The sequence below is a fragment of the Perognathus longimembris genome, chromosome 17 (assembly GCF_023159225.1).
Source record: "Perognathus longimembris pacificus isolate PPM17 chromosome 17, ASM2315922v1, whole genome shotgun sequence".
Taxonomy (NCBI): Eukaryota; Metazoa; Chordata; class Mammalia; order Rodentia; family Heteromyidae; genus Perognathus; species Perognathus longimembris.
In genome coordinates, this window is record NC_063177.1 from 18,551,175 (window position 1) to 18,567,870 (window position 16,696).

At 39.7% G+C, this 16,696-nt stretch overlaps 1 protein-coding gene and 1 pseudogene across 1 annotated transcript in view; both read left to right on the forward strand.

Moving 5' to 3' along the window:
• Window positions 1-16,696, forward strand: part of Ssh2 (slingshot protein phosphatase 2) — a 206,829-nt gene that overhangs the window by 41,148 nt on the left and 148,985 nt on the right. The gene's annotated exons all lie outside the window — the stretch shown is intronic.
• Window positions 10,296-11,071, forward strand: LOC125365443 (annotated as a pseudogene).

Sequence of the window (16,696 nt, forward strand, 5' to 3'; positions counted from 1 at the left end):
TTTAATGGTGGTGCTATATCACTCTTAGGTTGAAGGAATTAATACTTCTTTTAATTATACACATACTAATTAAGCATTTTAAGTCTGTTTCTATATTTGAGTCTATATGTATTCTCCATGTTAGGAAAATGGAAGAGAACAGAAAAGGAATAGGCTGGACTGGATCATCAACAGGTGAGGACTGTTTATTGAGGAACAGCAACAGCACAGACCTTCCTGCGTGTTTGGAGATTGTGTGAGGAGGTGAATTTGGGACCAGGCTTATAAGGGGTCTGAGCAAGGAGACAGAGGTTAATGGCAGAGCCACTAGGTCTGGGAAGTTGGTGGTTTTTTCTTGGGCTCATAAAGGACTCTGTCAGCTGGGCCTCGGTGAATTGCCCTGCCTGCATATCAAAGCAGGTTCACCTATACCTGAGGTTTTGTCTGGTGTCCATATGATGTACCTGGGGCAATAGGGTGTGTTTGGGGGGGGGGTGTCAATCCTTCACTATACATACAGAAGACATTTATCACTTTGGTTGTGGGAACACTGTATCTTTAGGGCCTAGGAAAGTCACTAGAATTTGGACTCTCTTTCTCTTTTCTTTTTTGCCAGTCCTGAGACTTGAATTCAGGGTCTGGTCGCTGTCCCTAATCTTATTTTGCTCAAGGCTAACACCCTACCACTTGAGCCACAGTGCCACTTTCAGCTCTTTTTTCTGTTTGTGTGGCACTGAGGAATCAAACCCAGGGCTTCATGCATGATAGGCAAGCACTCTACCACTAAGCCACATTCCCAGCCAAGATATTTCTTACTCTGTTAAGGTTGGGGTAAGTGGAAATTTTTTAAATCTTTTTTTCCAGTTTTTAAATTGCTATTATTAAGGAGTTATAAAAAAGATAAGGGTTACAATTCCCTAAGTCAGGTTATGAGTACAATGCTTCTTGGACCATGTCACCCTTCCTTTGTTCTCCCCCATTTTCTCCCCTCCCATCCCTACCCACTAAATTAACATTTTTAACATAAGAATCTCAGAAACAAAACAGTTACAGAGTTTGTAGAGTGACCAATGCAATTACAAAGGTTTTGAGTTTTTCCAGCTTTTCTGCTATATGGTATTTAGCATGTTGACTTTTGTCCTTGGGCCTGAGATCACAAAACAGCTATCACAGCTATAGACATCATCTTATCTTTTCATGGTTGGATTCAAAGGCATCGAAAAATCAAATTTTTAAGTCTCCGTTGTCTTTGATCTCCCATGAGCCCATGGCAGACTTGTCCTCAGGTCTTTACCAAGATTAGGATGTATGACTATGTGTTCTGTTCCCGAAAGACTGAAAAGTCAGGTATCCAGTAACCTGAGTGGTGGGACTGATAAATGAGAGATGACAGTTAAATGACTGATAGATAACAGGATCTACCACAGTCAGACAAGACCAGGCATAGATTAATGCATAGGCAATTTATTAGATTGAATAATATTCTCCAAGGCAAGGATTGGCAAACTTTATTTTAGGTTATGCTGTCTACATCTGGTCTCCATTGCATATTCTTCTTTTCCTTTTTTGTTCTTAATAAGACTTTGAAAATGTGAAAATTATTCTAGCTGACTATAGCCATATCTAGCACACAGGATGTATGTCACCCTCTGCCTACACAATAAAGGCTTAGAGGGGAGTTCCTACTTCAGTGAGGCCAAAATCATCACTTGGAAGGTTCCTGAAATTCTGGGATTTGAGTGGTGCTTTGAAGGATGGGTTAAGATTTAAACTGAAAGATGTGTTTCTTTGGGAAGGTGCAACAAGGGAAATTACTACTATACAACTCTGTGTTCTGTGCAGAACAGAGAGTATCAATACCTTTGCAAATTAACAACTTGCAGTTCAGAATTAGGGAATATTTTGGCATGAGTATTTTGACAGCCTTAATTACTGACAGGCCAACTTATTAAGTAGCTTTGAGAAATCAAGATGCTCTTTTGGCTTAAAGCCTCCATGTTGATTTAGAGCCCAAGGGAGACAGTGTTTCATGTAACCTGGTCTTCTAGTAGGAGCCGTTGTTACTGTAACTACTTAAAAGATAAAAATCATGTACTTATAGGAGTATAGATTGTTGGTCTCTGAACGATAACTCATCTTCAGCACCCAAATAGAAAACATATTAATGGAATTGAATAGATCAAGGTTAGAGATTTTTCTGTCCTCTTTTTGTATTGTTAGTTATAGGTGAAACAATTTTATAGTAAGTAATGTCAGTATATCCTGAGACATACTGTAAATTTCCCCAAGTACTGAATGGCCTAGTCACTCATACCCATTGTTCCACCATAAAGATGTTCTTGGAAATACCTTAGGAAGAACATTGAATAGGGAATCCAGCTATCTGTCTAAAAAAGAAAAGTAAAGAAATAAGAGAGTCTGGGATAGAAAAATGGAGAGATAGTCCTAGTTACTTCAATGAAAATCAGAAATAGAAAGGACCAGCGCTTTGTGTAAGGCTTAGTCGCTGGCCCTTTGCTTCTCCTTTCAACTGAGATGCCTGGTTTACATATTTAGCTCTTTGCTTCCCACTGGCTCTAAGTTGAAGTCTTACTTGTGAAAGACCCTCAGAGACCCGCACCCAAGGACACAAACACGTACCACTGGATGCAAGACGCAAGAGGGTTTTATTCAGGCATGCCCGGGGCTCCCAGGTACACGTGACCTCGAGATCCGCAAGGTTCGGGTCAGTGGCTGAGAGCCCCGAGCTGTTTTGGGGATGACTTTTTATAGAACCTTACAGTCTGTTACAACAGAGCCCGCACTTTTTCAGCCAGTAAATTCAAAGTATTATAACTAGGTCTGCACGCAGGCAGCCAGTTCCTTTAAAACAAATCATACATTTTAGCCAATCATCCCTTAGCAGTGAGTGTGCTGAGTTGCTTCTCTTCGGCCCTTGGTATCAGGGAATGACCCTTATCCGAGTCAGCACATGTTGTTCATACCAGGAAGGCCAGCTGCGGAGGTCTGTTAGCAGGATGTGAGCTTATTGATTAGCTTGTGAGGTTACTACTTAGTTACCAAGGGGAGAGGGTAGGGTAAGTGATAATATAATTTTCTTAGCAAAGCATATTTGTACAGAAGCCAGAAACTGCTTGGTTAGACACAAAATTCCGCTCCCTAACACTTGGTGGTAAGTTGAGGTCTTACTAAGTTGAAGACTTACTAAACAAGTCTTAACCTGCTTTTAAGTGTGCTGCTCTTTACTATGAAGCTCATGAAGATTTGGAAAAAAATCTGTGAAAAATGATTTTATACAAGAATTTTTTTTTTTTTGGCCAGTCCTGGGCCTTGAACTCAGGGCCTGAGCAATGTCCCTGGCTTCTTCCCGCTCAAGGCTAGCACTCTGCCACTTGAGCCACAGCGCCGCTTCTGGCCGTTTTCTGTATATGTGGTGCTGGGGAATCGAACCCAGGGCCTCGTGTATCCGAGGCAGGCACTCTTGCCACTAGGCCATATCCCCAGCCCACAAGAATATTTTTGACAGTTACATTCATAGGAGACTAGGCTGGTCTTGGAGTATACCTCTGTGCTGCCCCCCACCCCATTTCATCATCCGTTTAAGATGGCTTGATATCAAATTAGATTTTAGAGCCATAGCAACCTATTTTCTATTTGGAGATTTGTTCTGTGTTTTGCTATATTATAAATCCTCTGCAATTTTTTTTTGCCAGTCTGGGGCTTGAGCTCAGGGCCTGGGCATTGTCCCTGAACTTCTTTTTCTCAAGGCTAGTGCTCTACCACTTGAACCACAGCACCCTTTCCAGCCTTTTCTGTTTATGTGGTGCTGAGGAATTGAACCCAGGGCTTTAGGCAAGCACTGTACCACTAAGCCATATAAATCCTACTTGACAAATTCTAAAAACTCCAGTTAAGATAGCAGGCTTTACATAAGATGAATTATTTTGACTGATTTGATTTTTTCCCCATAATTTTACTGAACTTGATCTGTTCCACCCCATAGCTGCAACTAAAATACATCTTGATTGAAGTCACTCCTTTCATCATTCTCTTGCATCCCTCCCAATTCATCTCCTCCTTCTCACAATACTTCTGCTTTTAAACTGTATTCTTTACTTCATCCTCATGACACAGTTCTATAACCTTCTTCACTAATTATATTGACTCACCTGGTTGTAATTCATTCCATTTTGATGAAGAGTCTGCCATGGCATGAATTTAGTACTTGTGACTCACTAATAGCTAGAGTGGTGCTCATTTCCTTAATGCTTACATATACTGATCCATCCATGTAAACAATTATTATCAACATTTTGCAAATGACAAACTGAGTGTGGAAAGGATATATTCTTTGACCACGGTGTGTGATAAGCAAGGACAACGCTGACATCACATCTCAGCAGACAGCTATCAGTGAGCTCATTACCAAAAGACAGCTTTATTAATGGAATATGTACAAGGTTCTTTATATTATCTTCTACAAGATCTATTATTCAATCTGCTAGTGAAATTCTCTGGAATGTACTGTCTTATCTGAGTTTGTCTTGAAGAAACTAGTGCATAGAATTTTTGTAGAAAACATTTCATTAAGTAGATATAGGAGAAATCGTTACATTAGTTTTGTTTTTTTTCTCTCTTAGAAATAGATATAAGTGCCAGGTGCCTGTAATCCTAGCTACTCAGGAGGATGAGATCTGAGAATCTTGGTGCAAAGCCAGCCAGGGCAGGAAAATCCGTGAGACTCTTATCTCCAATTAACCACCAGAAAATCAGAAGTGCACTGTGGCTCAAGTGGTAGAGCACTAGCCTTGAGCTGAAGAGTTCAGGGACAACACCCAGGCCCAGCGTTCAAGCCCCACGACTACAGAAAGGGGTGGGGGGGAGGAAGGAAGGGAGGAAGGAAGGAATAGGTATAAGTATGTACAGATTATTCTGGATTACTTTATTTTGTGGCCAGAATTTTTATTTTTATTCAGGTTTGCTGGAATTTCCCCTTCAAGAAACAAATGTGATTATATGAACTCTCTCCCTTCTATCTCTCTCTCTTTTCTTCTTCTCTCCTCTCCCTCCACACTTTCTTTTTTTTTTCTTTCCCTTTCCTTCACTCTCATTTGTTTTTTGAGACAGGATCTAGCTATGTAACTCCACTAACTTGTGATAACTATCACTAACTTGTGATATCCCTGTCTCAGCCTCTGGAGTGGTGGGATGCACTACAAAGCCTAGCTAGAATGGCTCTTTAAAGGTATTGGATTCTCTTATTTTGCTCACTCAAGGAATATGTCCCATGTTCCCCTATTTTTATTTTCACTACCGAATCAAAGGGGATTGAAGTGCTTCTTTCTTATCTGAAGGCTTGGCCTGGAGAACAAAGGTTTGTTTGTTTGTTTGTTTTTTGGCTAGTCCTGGGCCTTGGACTCTGAGCCTGAGCACTGTCCCTGGCTTCTTTTTGCTCAAGGCTAGCACTCTACCACTTGAGCCACAGCGCCACTTCTGGCTTTTTCTATATATGAGGCGCTGAGGACTTGAACCCAGTGCTTCAGATATACAAGGCAATCACTCTACCACTAGGCCATATTCCCAGACCTGACAAAGGGATTTATTGTAGAGAGAACTGACTGGAAAAAAAAAAAAAAAAGAACTAGCACTTAATTTTTTTTCAAGGGAATTGATGTGGGATCTTGGTTACTATTTGAAGCAGAAGTATAGTCATGTAGAGAGGTAAAATAGTAAGGGGGCACAGAAATGGAGAAACCAAAGGGTACACAAATGTAGTAGAGGTATTCAATAGAATGAACTATAATACAACTTGTGGGTGGTGACTGGATAGAAAAGCTAGGAGAGATCGCGGGAAGGGGTGACATTGTCCCAAAAGAAATGCACTCTTTACCTGACTTATGTAACTGTAACCCCCTTTCTACAACACCTTTATAATATTAATAAAAAATTTAAATAGAGATATAATAGAAGATAAAGGATAAAATTAATTGCTGAAGAACCTCCTCTTTGATTTTGTGACACAGAAATATGAATTTTGATTGGAGATATTCATTCATTTACCAAGCAATGAATGACTCACATGTGCACATGCCAGACAAAGGGCTATGGAAGATGGGCATAAAATATATAATCTTTGCTTACAAAATGTGTAATCTCTATTTTGACAATGAATATTCTTGGAAAGCTATGAAAAGGGAAAGGGGAAATCATCACATGAAATATAAGAAGAAAAGAGAAAGAAATCTGAGTAAGTGGGGGAAAAATTGACTGGAGGTCAAGTTGGTTGGAGGGCTTGCTGCCTTAGATTTCCTGGAGCTTTCCTGGAAGAAAAGGGAGGAGTCTGTAGTGGCTCCTGCCTAGAAATTTTCTTCTCCATCTTTATTTTTTCCACAGCTCCTAGCATAGTGATTTTTGCAAAATGCACAGTTAATGCCATGGCTAACAATCTAAAAGTGATGCCTCAGGCACACTACTCCTGTGCTGGATTTGTATTTGTTCCCTCTTGAAGCCAGAGTCATTTTTTTAGACATCTAGAATGTGAGAATGCAGAATGTGGCAGTGAAGCAAGAGTAGGAAGAATCCAGGCACTTGACCTAATTTACAAAATTGACCAAATAAGAGTTGAGTTATCTTTATCCTTAATCGGAGGCAAAACCAGCTCAGGCATACTACTTGAGAGAGCAAGGAAAATAAGAGCTGACAGGACTTGTCAGGATTTCATTAATAAGATTATACAGATTTTTTTAGATTATATCTTGGGGGGAAAGCTGTAATTTTTGTAGGCAATGGAATAAGCAACACAACACAACAGACATTGTGCTAAAATTTTCATATAATTTAGTGTTGGATCTAATTTTTATAATCAAATATATTGCATATATAGTTTAATGTTGAGGCACATGCTTCCGCAGTCTTTTAAAGGTGTGTAAAGCACTTGCCTAAGATAAGTGGCCCCACTGGTGATGGTAAGAGCTGATTGCCTGATACTCCCAGTTTGAGCTCTTATGTTGGATTGCCTTTGCTCTTAAATGAATATTTGTAAGTTTCATGCTAAAATGTCAGGGACAAATAGTAATTTCTCATCTCTGACTCTGCATAAAAAGAATTTGTAAAGTTTATAAAAATGTAGAGAGTTAAGTCTCACCTTAAAAGGTTTCTCATTCATTAGATGTTAGATAACGCTCAACATCTTTATTCTTTACAAATGTCTATAAGGTGGTTTTGCAGCTAGAGTTGAAAGTTATGATTATTAGAAGTTCATTAAGGATATTATAGACTTAGGAACATTTGGGATACTAAATTTACACTATTGAAAAGAATGTTGGTAGAGGTGGCTTAATCAAGTTCTGTTTTTGGGACGTATGATGGCATGTCACTGGAAAATTAGATATATCCATAGGATATTTTATAGTTGTATTAATTCTCCATTTGTCTGTTTACTCAAGCACAATTGTTCTCAACTCTGTTTTCTCAGACATGTGTGTACTTTCTTCTTTCTTTGGATAAGTCTTGATGGAACTTCTATTATTATTAGACAAAAACTGCTAACCTTGGAGAAAATAAGTGAATGGCCATGAGATGACAGTGATAAATTTAACAAATATTTAATTTCATGCATCCTGTCTTCTGTGTCACTCCCATATTTTCTTCACAGTCATTTTTCCTCTCAAATTATAATTAGGAAATTGAGTTTTACATAGACCATGATTTGCTGAGAACTATATTTACTGAAATAATTGCTAATGTTTTTAGAGCACTAACCATATCATGGACTGAACTAAATGTTTTTATATGTATTATCTAGCATTGCATTTCTAATGTGAGTAATGTTATTTATCAATGTTTCAGAAATGAGAAAAGTAGAATCATTTATTACACAGTTACTGAGACTACTTTGTGGCAGACAACTTGCTGCCAGGCAATGAGTATCCCATGATGAATCAAAGCAAAAGCTATGGAATTTATAGTTCATAGGGAGAGACACATAATAAAACGCAAACAAGTATTTACTCACAAGTGTGATATTACAAAAAATACAAATGAAGAACAATTTAAAAAATAACACAACAGTATAGCCTTTAGATAAAATATATTTCAGCAAATATGGCAATATTTTCATTCAGAATAGTTCAGAGATTTGCTTAGGATCACACATCTAGTAAGTAGTGAAGGTCAAGTATGATTCTCAAGGCTGTGTTCACAATGCTATACTGCCCATTACACATGTGCTTGGAATCTCAAGGCTATGATCACCATGCTATACTGCCCATGGGACATTCCACCCCAGACTGTGAGTCTCTTTTGATACTGTGATACTGTACCAGATTTCAGAAAGGGCATCATAAAACTTGTAAACAATAAGTTACAATTATATTTCTTGAAATTAAAAAAAAAGTTCTCCTAAAATGCTGCTTTAAAGAAAACACAAGGAGTCAGGTGGGAAAAGGTAAAAGCAAAAGGGCTACAAGCAGTATATGAATTTCAGACGCTAGAGATAGTACTAAAGAACTAAATATCTTCTGTAACTGCACTAGGTATATTTACATGAGGAAACCTTGCAGACATGGGCTGGGACTGGAGTTCCAATATAAATTAACATCTCCTTTATTGGACTTACTTAAGCTTAGCTTGCAGGGTCTGAAACAGGAACCAAACAGAAGACTGCTCAATAGAAGCTGATCACTTGTTATATGAAGGCTAGAACCTTTAGGTACTTGGAAGAAACATTTAAGTATTTGGAACAAAGAGGAAAAGTTCTGTCCTTGAAACGCTATGATCTTCTGATACCAATGCAATGCTTATTTGGCCAAGTTTTATTTTTTTTCTTTCAGGTTTTCCAATAGGGTATCTCTGAATATTCCTTTACTCCAAAAGAATTCATCAGTTTTGTTCTTTTTTTTTCCCTTCAAGTGAACAACAGCAGTCTTTAAGCTTGTAGATTCTGATAAGCTTCTGGTACAGGTTTTTTGACTGGATTTATAAGCCTAATTGTTTAGATTTAAATAGTAGAGTAAAATGCTGTTTGGAAAGGATTCATTTATCATATTCAAATATACATCTTGATTGTGTTGGTAAATTAGTTTAATCCTGCAAATCTTCACAGCCTAGTCAAATTATAATCATATTCAGGGGCTGGGGATATAGCCTAGTGGCAAGAGTGCCTGCCTCGGATACATGAGGCCCTAGGTTCGATTCCCCAGCACCACATATACAGAAAAAACGGCCAGAAGCGGCGCTGTGGCTCACGTGGCAGAGTGCTAGCCTTGAGCAGGAAGAAGCCAGGGACAGTGTTCAGGCCCTGAGTCCAAGGCCCAGGACTGGCCAAAAAAAAAAAAAAAAAAATTATAATCATATTCAAGCACTTTCACCCAGAAGCCAATTCTTAAATTATTTCCTTTGAAGAAATTATTTAAAAAGAAAAAGTAGCTGACACCAGTGATTGATGCCTGTAATCCTAGCTACTCAAGAGGCTGAGCTTTAAGGATTACAATTTGAAGCCAAACTAGGCAGGAAAGCCCATGAGGCTCTTATCTTTAATTAATCACAGAAAAAAACAGAAATGGTGCTGTGGCTCAAGTGGTAGAGCCTTGAGCAAAAAGGATTTTAGGGACAGTGCCCACGCCCAGAGTTGAACCCCAACATCAGAAAAAAAAAAGATAAGTTGGGAAAATATTTTAACATATGTATCAAAATATAATTTCTGTAATACATAATGTGTTCTATAATATTTTCTGAAGATCAGAAAGAAAATATACAAAAGAAATTAGCCAACTCTCAGAAGAGTGATACACAAATGATACTTCAACATATAAAAAGGGTATTCGGTATTATTTTTTTGTTTGTTTGTTTTGGTTTTGGCCAGTCATGGGCCTTGGACTCAGGGCCTGAGCACTGTCCCTGGCTTCTCTTTGCTCAAGGCTAGCACTCTGCCACTTGAGCCACAGCGCCACTTCTGGCCGTTTTCTGCATATGTGGTGCTGGAGAATTGAACCCAGGGCTTCATGTATACGAGGTGAACACTCTTGCCACTAGGCCATATCCCCAGCCCCGGTATTATTTTTGACCTCTCAGATTTTGTAGGTAAAGGGCATAAGGAAATCGTCTTGCTATATATTATTGGTTGAATAGTCTCTATGAAGAAGAGTTTGGTGATATCTATGAAAATTCTGAATGCCATACCATTTTGCCTTACGGGAAGGGTATATTTCCCATGTTTTTAAGCTTAAACCCGATTTCAGACAGTAGGCTTCTATTATGCCAGGCCGTTATAAAGGACACGAGTGTGTTTGGGCTTTCGGAGAGTGGAAGTATCACACAAGAATGAGAACACAAGTGGGGATGGATTTGGGCTCTCCCCTTCACAGATAATGGGAGAAGCCGCTCCAGACCGAGTTCTTTCCTTTCGCTGCTGTGGCCACAGCCATGAGTATGCTCAGGCTGCAGAAGAGGCTTGCCTCTAGCGTCCTCCGTTGTGGCAAAAAGAAGGTCTGGTTGGACCCTAATGAGACCAATGAAATTGCCAATGCCAACTCTCGTCAGCAGATGTGGAAGCTGATCAAAGATGGGCTGATCATCCGCAAACCTGAGACTGTCCATTCTCGGGCTCGATGCCGGAAAAAACACCTTGGCTCGCCGAAAGGGCAGGCATATGGGCATAGGGAAGCAGAAGGGTACAGCCAACGCGCGCATGCCGGAGAAGGTGACCTGGACGAGGAGAATGAGGATTCTGCGGAGGCTGCTGAGGAGATACCGAGAATCTAAGAAGATCGACCGCCACATGTATCACAGCCTGTATCTGAAGGTAAAGAGGAACGTGTTCAAAAACAAGCGCATTCTCATGGAACACATCCACAAACTGAAGGCAGACAAGGCCCGCAAGAAGTTCCTGGATGACCAGGCTGAGGCTCGCAGGTCGAAGACCAAGGAAGCCCGCAAGCGTCGTGAGGAGCTCCTTCAGGCCAAGAAGGAGGAGAGATCATCAAGACTCTCTCCAAGGAGGAAGAGACCAAGAAATGAAGCTCCCGTCTCAAGTCTGTACATAGTGGCCTCGGGTTACACAGATCAGTCATTGAAATAAAACAAGCCTTTATCTTAAAAAAAAAAAAATTCTGAATGCCATGCACTGCTCCAGAAATTTCATTGGTAGACATTTTCCTCCAGAGATATTCCTATATATGTGAGGATATTCATTGCAACATCATTTGTAATGGCAAATTTTTTTTAATTCAAGGTGTGCATCATGGTGTTTTTATTTGAACTCAAAGTTGTTCTATATTATGTCTATAGACATACTGTTAAAAGAAAATATGGGCTGGGGGAGTAGCTCAAGTAATAGAGCACCTGGTTACCAAATATAAGGCCTGAGTTCAAACTCTAGTACCACAAAAAAGAAAAAGTATATACCAAATTTCAAAGCAGTGTTTATATTATTTGTATAAAAAATAGAAAAGGAATATTATTTAGAAGCATCATATTTTACTTTTAAAATTTTTGTTTTGTTCATATACTGAATATTTTAAAGAGTAAAATAAAAAGGAGTAGAAACTTTCATAGCCACTATCTATTTATTACGTCCACAAATATTATTTTTAAAGAAAACATTCTAATCATTAAATAACTCACCACTTGGAAATATAGATCTATAAGATGATTGTAGTAAATACAATAATGGAATAGACATGTATACTACGTACAACTGTAGCACAAGAATGACCTATTTCTTCCTAGATATTTCATCTTTAAAAATAAATGAAACATGTATATACTGATTACAACTATTATAAAAGCTATATATAAATAAAGGAATCAAAACACAGATGGGATCTTAAATATAAATAGTTTCATTCAGGTTGTAAGAATATGAAGGACTTTTGGAATGTCAGAGTCATTTATATTTTAGAGTCAGTATTTTAAGTTCATTTTAGGTTTTTGGGGGGTAGGGGTGGTAATAAAGTTTGAACCATGACAGTTCTCATTTTTGTATGTATGCTGGTCCTGGGGCTTAAACTCAGGGCCTGGCCACTGCCCCTGAGCTGTTATGCTCAAGGCTAACACTCTACCACAGCTCTACTTCCTGCTTTTGGGTATCATGGACTTTTCTGCCCAGGCTAGCTTCAAACAGTGATCCTCAGATCTCAACCTACTGAGTAGTTAGGATTACAAGTGTGAGTGACCAGCACCCAGATCACTTTCGATTTTTAATAGAAAAATAATCTAGGACAGTATGGGGTCTTAGCTCTACATTAGAATCTCTTACTTGGTGTTCTAAAGATAAGAGGTTAGGTTGCCCTAAGTTAAAACAGATGAGTAAAAGGCTCTTGTTACATGCACTCCTCTCAACCTTCTCCCCTACCAAGTCAATCTGAATTTCCTCAGCTACAATGAAACAGCTTATATTTGCAAAAGTATACAGTGACCTTCAGAGGAGGTATCTACCTAAATTTTATATGTAACTGTTTTTATCCTTTCAAAGTGTTTCTTTAATGTTAGCAGACTCTTACCTATATACCATTTTTAGATGCCTCAAAAGATAAGCTGCCATCAGGTGCCAGGATGGTTAATGCCTATAATACTAGCTACTTAGAGGCTGAGGTCTGAGAATCATGATTCAAAGCCAGCCTGGATAGGAAAATCTGTGAAACTTTTATCTCCAATTAATAACCAAAAAAAAAAAAAAAAGCTGGAAGTGGAGCTGTGGCTAGAGCCTTGAGTAAAAACACTCAGGATCAGACCTTGAGTTCAAGCCCCAGGACTGGCGCGTGTGCGCGTGCCCACACATACACATACACATACACACACGCACATATACACATAGTACTGTAGATTAAAATAAGAATTTTGCACATGCTAGCACTCTACCACTTATCTATAACCCAGCTATTTTATTTTATTTTACTGTGTTTTTTTTCTTTTTTGTACCAGCCCTGGGGCTTGAACTCAAGACCTGGATTCTGTCCTGGAGCTTTCTTGCTCATGGTTAGTGCTCTACCACTTGTTGGTGATTAATTGGAGATAAAAGTCTTACCAACTTTCCTGCCTGGGCTAGCTTCAAACTGCAATTCTCAGATCTCAGCGTCCTAATTAGCTAGAATTACAGGTGTGAGCCGTGAGCACCTTGCTGGATTTTTCTTGGCGGGGGGCGGGGGTTGTTTTTTACTTTTAGACAGGGTTTTACTAGCTCTGTCTAGCCTGAAATTTGTGATCTTCCTGCTTCTGCTTTTCAAACAGCTGGGATTACAGTTGTGTACTGCCACTCCCAGTTTAGCCAGGATTATATTAAGCACTTCTGGCATTCAAAATTTATGGGCCTTCCTGTTATGAGCTATATAACAAGTAATCTGTAACCTCTGCAGCAAGCATAATACCAAAAGCAGAACAGAACTGGCCTGGGCACTTTCTTCACTGGCCATATTTATACACCAACTTCTCATGTCTTTTTTTCTTTTTGGCCAGTCCTGGGCCTTGGACTCAGGGCCTGAGCACTGTCCCTGGCTTCTTCCCGCTCAAGGCTAGCACTCTGCCACTTGAGCCACAGCGCCGCTTCTGGCCGTTTTCTGTATATGTGGTGCTGGGGAATCGAACCTAGGGCCTCGTGTATCCGAGGCAGGCACTCTTGCCACTAGGCTATATCCCCAGCCCAACTTCTCATGTCTTAAAGACATGGCATTGGCTTCCATGTCTCATGTTTATGGTTGCTTTTTTTACTCATTTTTTTTCACAAATTTTTCCAAAGTCCCTCCTCTGTGCCAGACACTGTGCTTATTGCTGGGGATATGGTGTGTATGACAAACATGATTTTTCCCTTTGAAACTTAAGTACTAGTAGAGAAAGGTATACAACAAACAGCTAATTAATTAGTAAAAAATTTAATTATGATTAGTAATGTGGACTTGGAGGCATGGCTCAAATGGTGGAGCACCAGCCATGAAGAAAAAAGCTGAGTGAGAGGTGCAAGGCCCTGAGTTCAATCCTTGGTACCAGCACAGAATAAAATAGTAAATAATGAATAAATAAATGAAAAATAATGCAAATTGAAAAGTACACTGTATCATGGAACTATAGCAATGAAGGATCCAACTTGGTTTGAAAGAGTAGAGAGATGTAAAGGTCAAGTGTAAAAGCTTCTTTGGGGAAACTGGTGTTTTAGGTTGTGCTCTGACTGATGAGATAGAAAGGAAGAGAGATGAGAAAAGAAATTGTATAGGTCAGAAAGCTGGCACACTCAGGGAATTGTGAAATGAAGGTTAATGAAGCTACAACAAAGAACATTAAGACAAAAAAATAATTTAAGATGGTGCTTGTAAAGTCAGCAAAGACCAGGTGGTGGCTGAGTCTTATAAGCAAGATTAAGTTCGTGTTTTTTCTTTCTCTGACAATAAAAAGTCATTGGAAAGTTAGCTGAGGAGTGTTAGGTTGATATATTTTTTTTTCTTTGCCAGTCCTGGGGCTTGGACGCAGGGCCTGAGCACTGTCCCTGGCTTCTTTTTGCTCAAGGCTAGCACTCTACCACTTGAGCCACAGCGCCACTTCTGGCCATTTTCTATATATGTGATGCTGAGGAATCGAACCCAGGGCTTCATGTATAAGAGGCAAGCACTCTTGCCACTAGGCCATATTCCCAGCCCAGGTTGATTTTTTTTTTTTTTTTTTTTTTTTTTTTTTTTTTTGGCCAGTCCTGGGGCTTGGACTCAGGGCCTGAGCACTGTCCCTGGCTTCTTTTTGCTCAAGGCTAGCACTCTGCCACTTGAGCCACAGCGCCCCTTTTGGCCATTTTCTGTATATGTGGTGCTAGGGAATTGAACCCAGGGCCTCATGTATACGAGGCAAGCACTCTTGCCACTAGGCCATATCCCCAACCCAGGTTGATATTTTTTTTTATTTATTTATTTATTTATTTATTTATTTATTTATTTATTTATTGGCCAGTCCTGGGCCTTAGACTCAGGGCCTGAGCACTGTCCCTGGCTTCCTTTTTGCTCAAGGCTAGCACTCTGCCACTTGAGCCACAGCGCCACTTCTGGCCGTTTTCTGTATATGTGGTGCTGGGGAATCGAACCCAGGGCCTCATGTATACGAGGCAAGCTCTCTTGCCACTAGCCCATATCCCCAGCCCCCCCAGGTTGATATATATATATATATTTTTTTTTTTTGGCCAGTCCTGGGCCTTGGACTCAGGGCCTGAGCACTGTCCCTGGCTTCTTCCCGCTCAAGGCTAGCACTCTGCCACTTGAGCCACAGCGCCGCTTCTGGCCGTTTTCTGTATATGTGGTGCTGGGGAATCGAACCTAGGGCCTCATGTATAGCCACTAGGCTATATCCCCAGCCAGCAGGTTGATATTTTTAAAAGATAACTTTACTATGGAGAATGGACTTGTTTATTTGGGCTTCATATTCTTATAATTTGGTTTGATCTGCTTACAATAGAGGATAAAGCTCTTAACAGAAAAGTTGCATGGTATGCTGGTAAACAATGTGTGACCTTACCCTAGGCAGTAGCTTGCACCTATAATCTTAGCTACTTGAAAGGCTAAGATTGGGAAGATTGAGATTCAAGGCCAACCAGGGCAAAAAGTTCTTGACCCCTCTCCATCTCAACCAATAAATTTGGGCATGGTGGCACCTGTCATCCCAACTACATAAGAAGGGTAAATATGACACAGTAGCACAGGTGTAAATGCAAGACTGTATTTGAAAAACAGCAAGAGCACAAAGAGATGTGGACCAGATGGTATGGTGCCTGACTAGCAAGCACAAGGTCCCAGGTTCAAACACCAGAACCACCAAAAAAGAGGAGGAAGAGGAGGAGGAGTAGCAGGAGGGAAGAAGGAAGAAAGAACAAGCATCAGCAGCTAGCACTGCCACTACCAGATACTGTTGTCTCTTACCTGTAATCCTAGCTACTCAGGAGGCTAAGATCTAAAGGAACTTAATTTGAAGCCAGCTTGGGCAGAAAAGCATCTGTGAGACTATCTCCAACCAACCAACAAAACTTGGTTGGTTTGGAGGCATGGTTCAAGTGATTGATTGCCACCTGAGTAAGCAAACAAGTGAGAGCTCCAGACCCTGGGTTCAAGACCTAGTATTAGCAAAGAGGCAGGGGGGTGGAGGGGAGGTGGAGAAAAGAATTGTCTGACTCTAGATAATTTATTTCCTTCACACTGTAGCCTATAGAGTAGCATTCCATCCATCGTTCAAATGTGAACATGTCTAGCCACCACTACTGTTAAGCTTGGGAATTTAGCCTCACCATCTGATAAACATTGTATATATGGTTTAATCTTACAAATGTCACTTAGAGTTAGAAATGGAACATGAGGAAGGGTCACTTGCTATAATCCTAACTGTGATTTTTGCTTTGAAGTTTGCTTTTCACAAATACCAAAGAGAATGTACTGTCACTACAGAAACTTTTTACTGAATATAGATAGTTACTTGGCAACATCTATGTCTTCATTTCCCAGAATACTAGGTAACTAACGTGTAATTATACTGCTGAGCAAAGCTTCAAGTTAATCAAGGTTAATTGTTGACAGTATTTGAAATGTTAAAACTATCTCCCCTCAAACTGCTTTTCCAAAATAAATAGTTTTAGCTTCACAAGAGGTTTACAAGTTGATTTCTTCATTCATGAAGATGTTATTCTAGGCTTAGAAACTGTCATCTTCTGATGTAATATTTTCTAAGGAACTAGTACACAGAAATATATTTTTTATTTTGC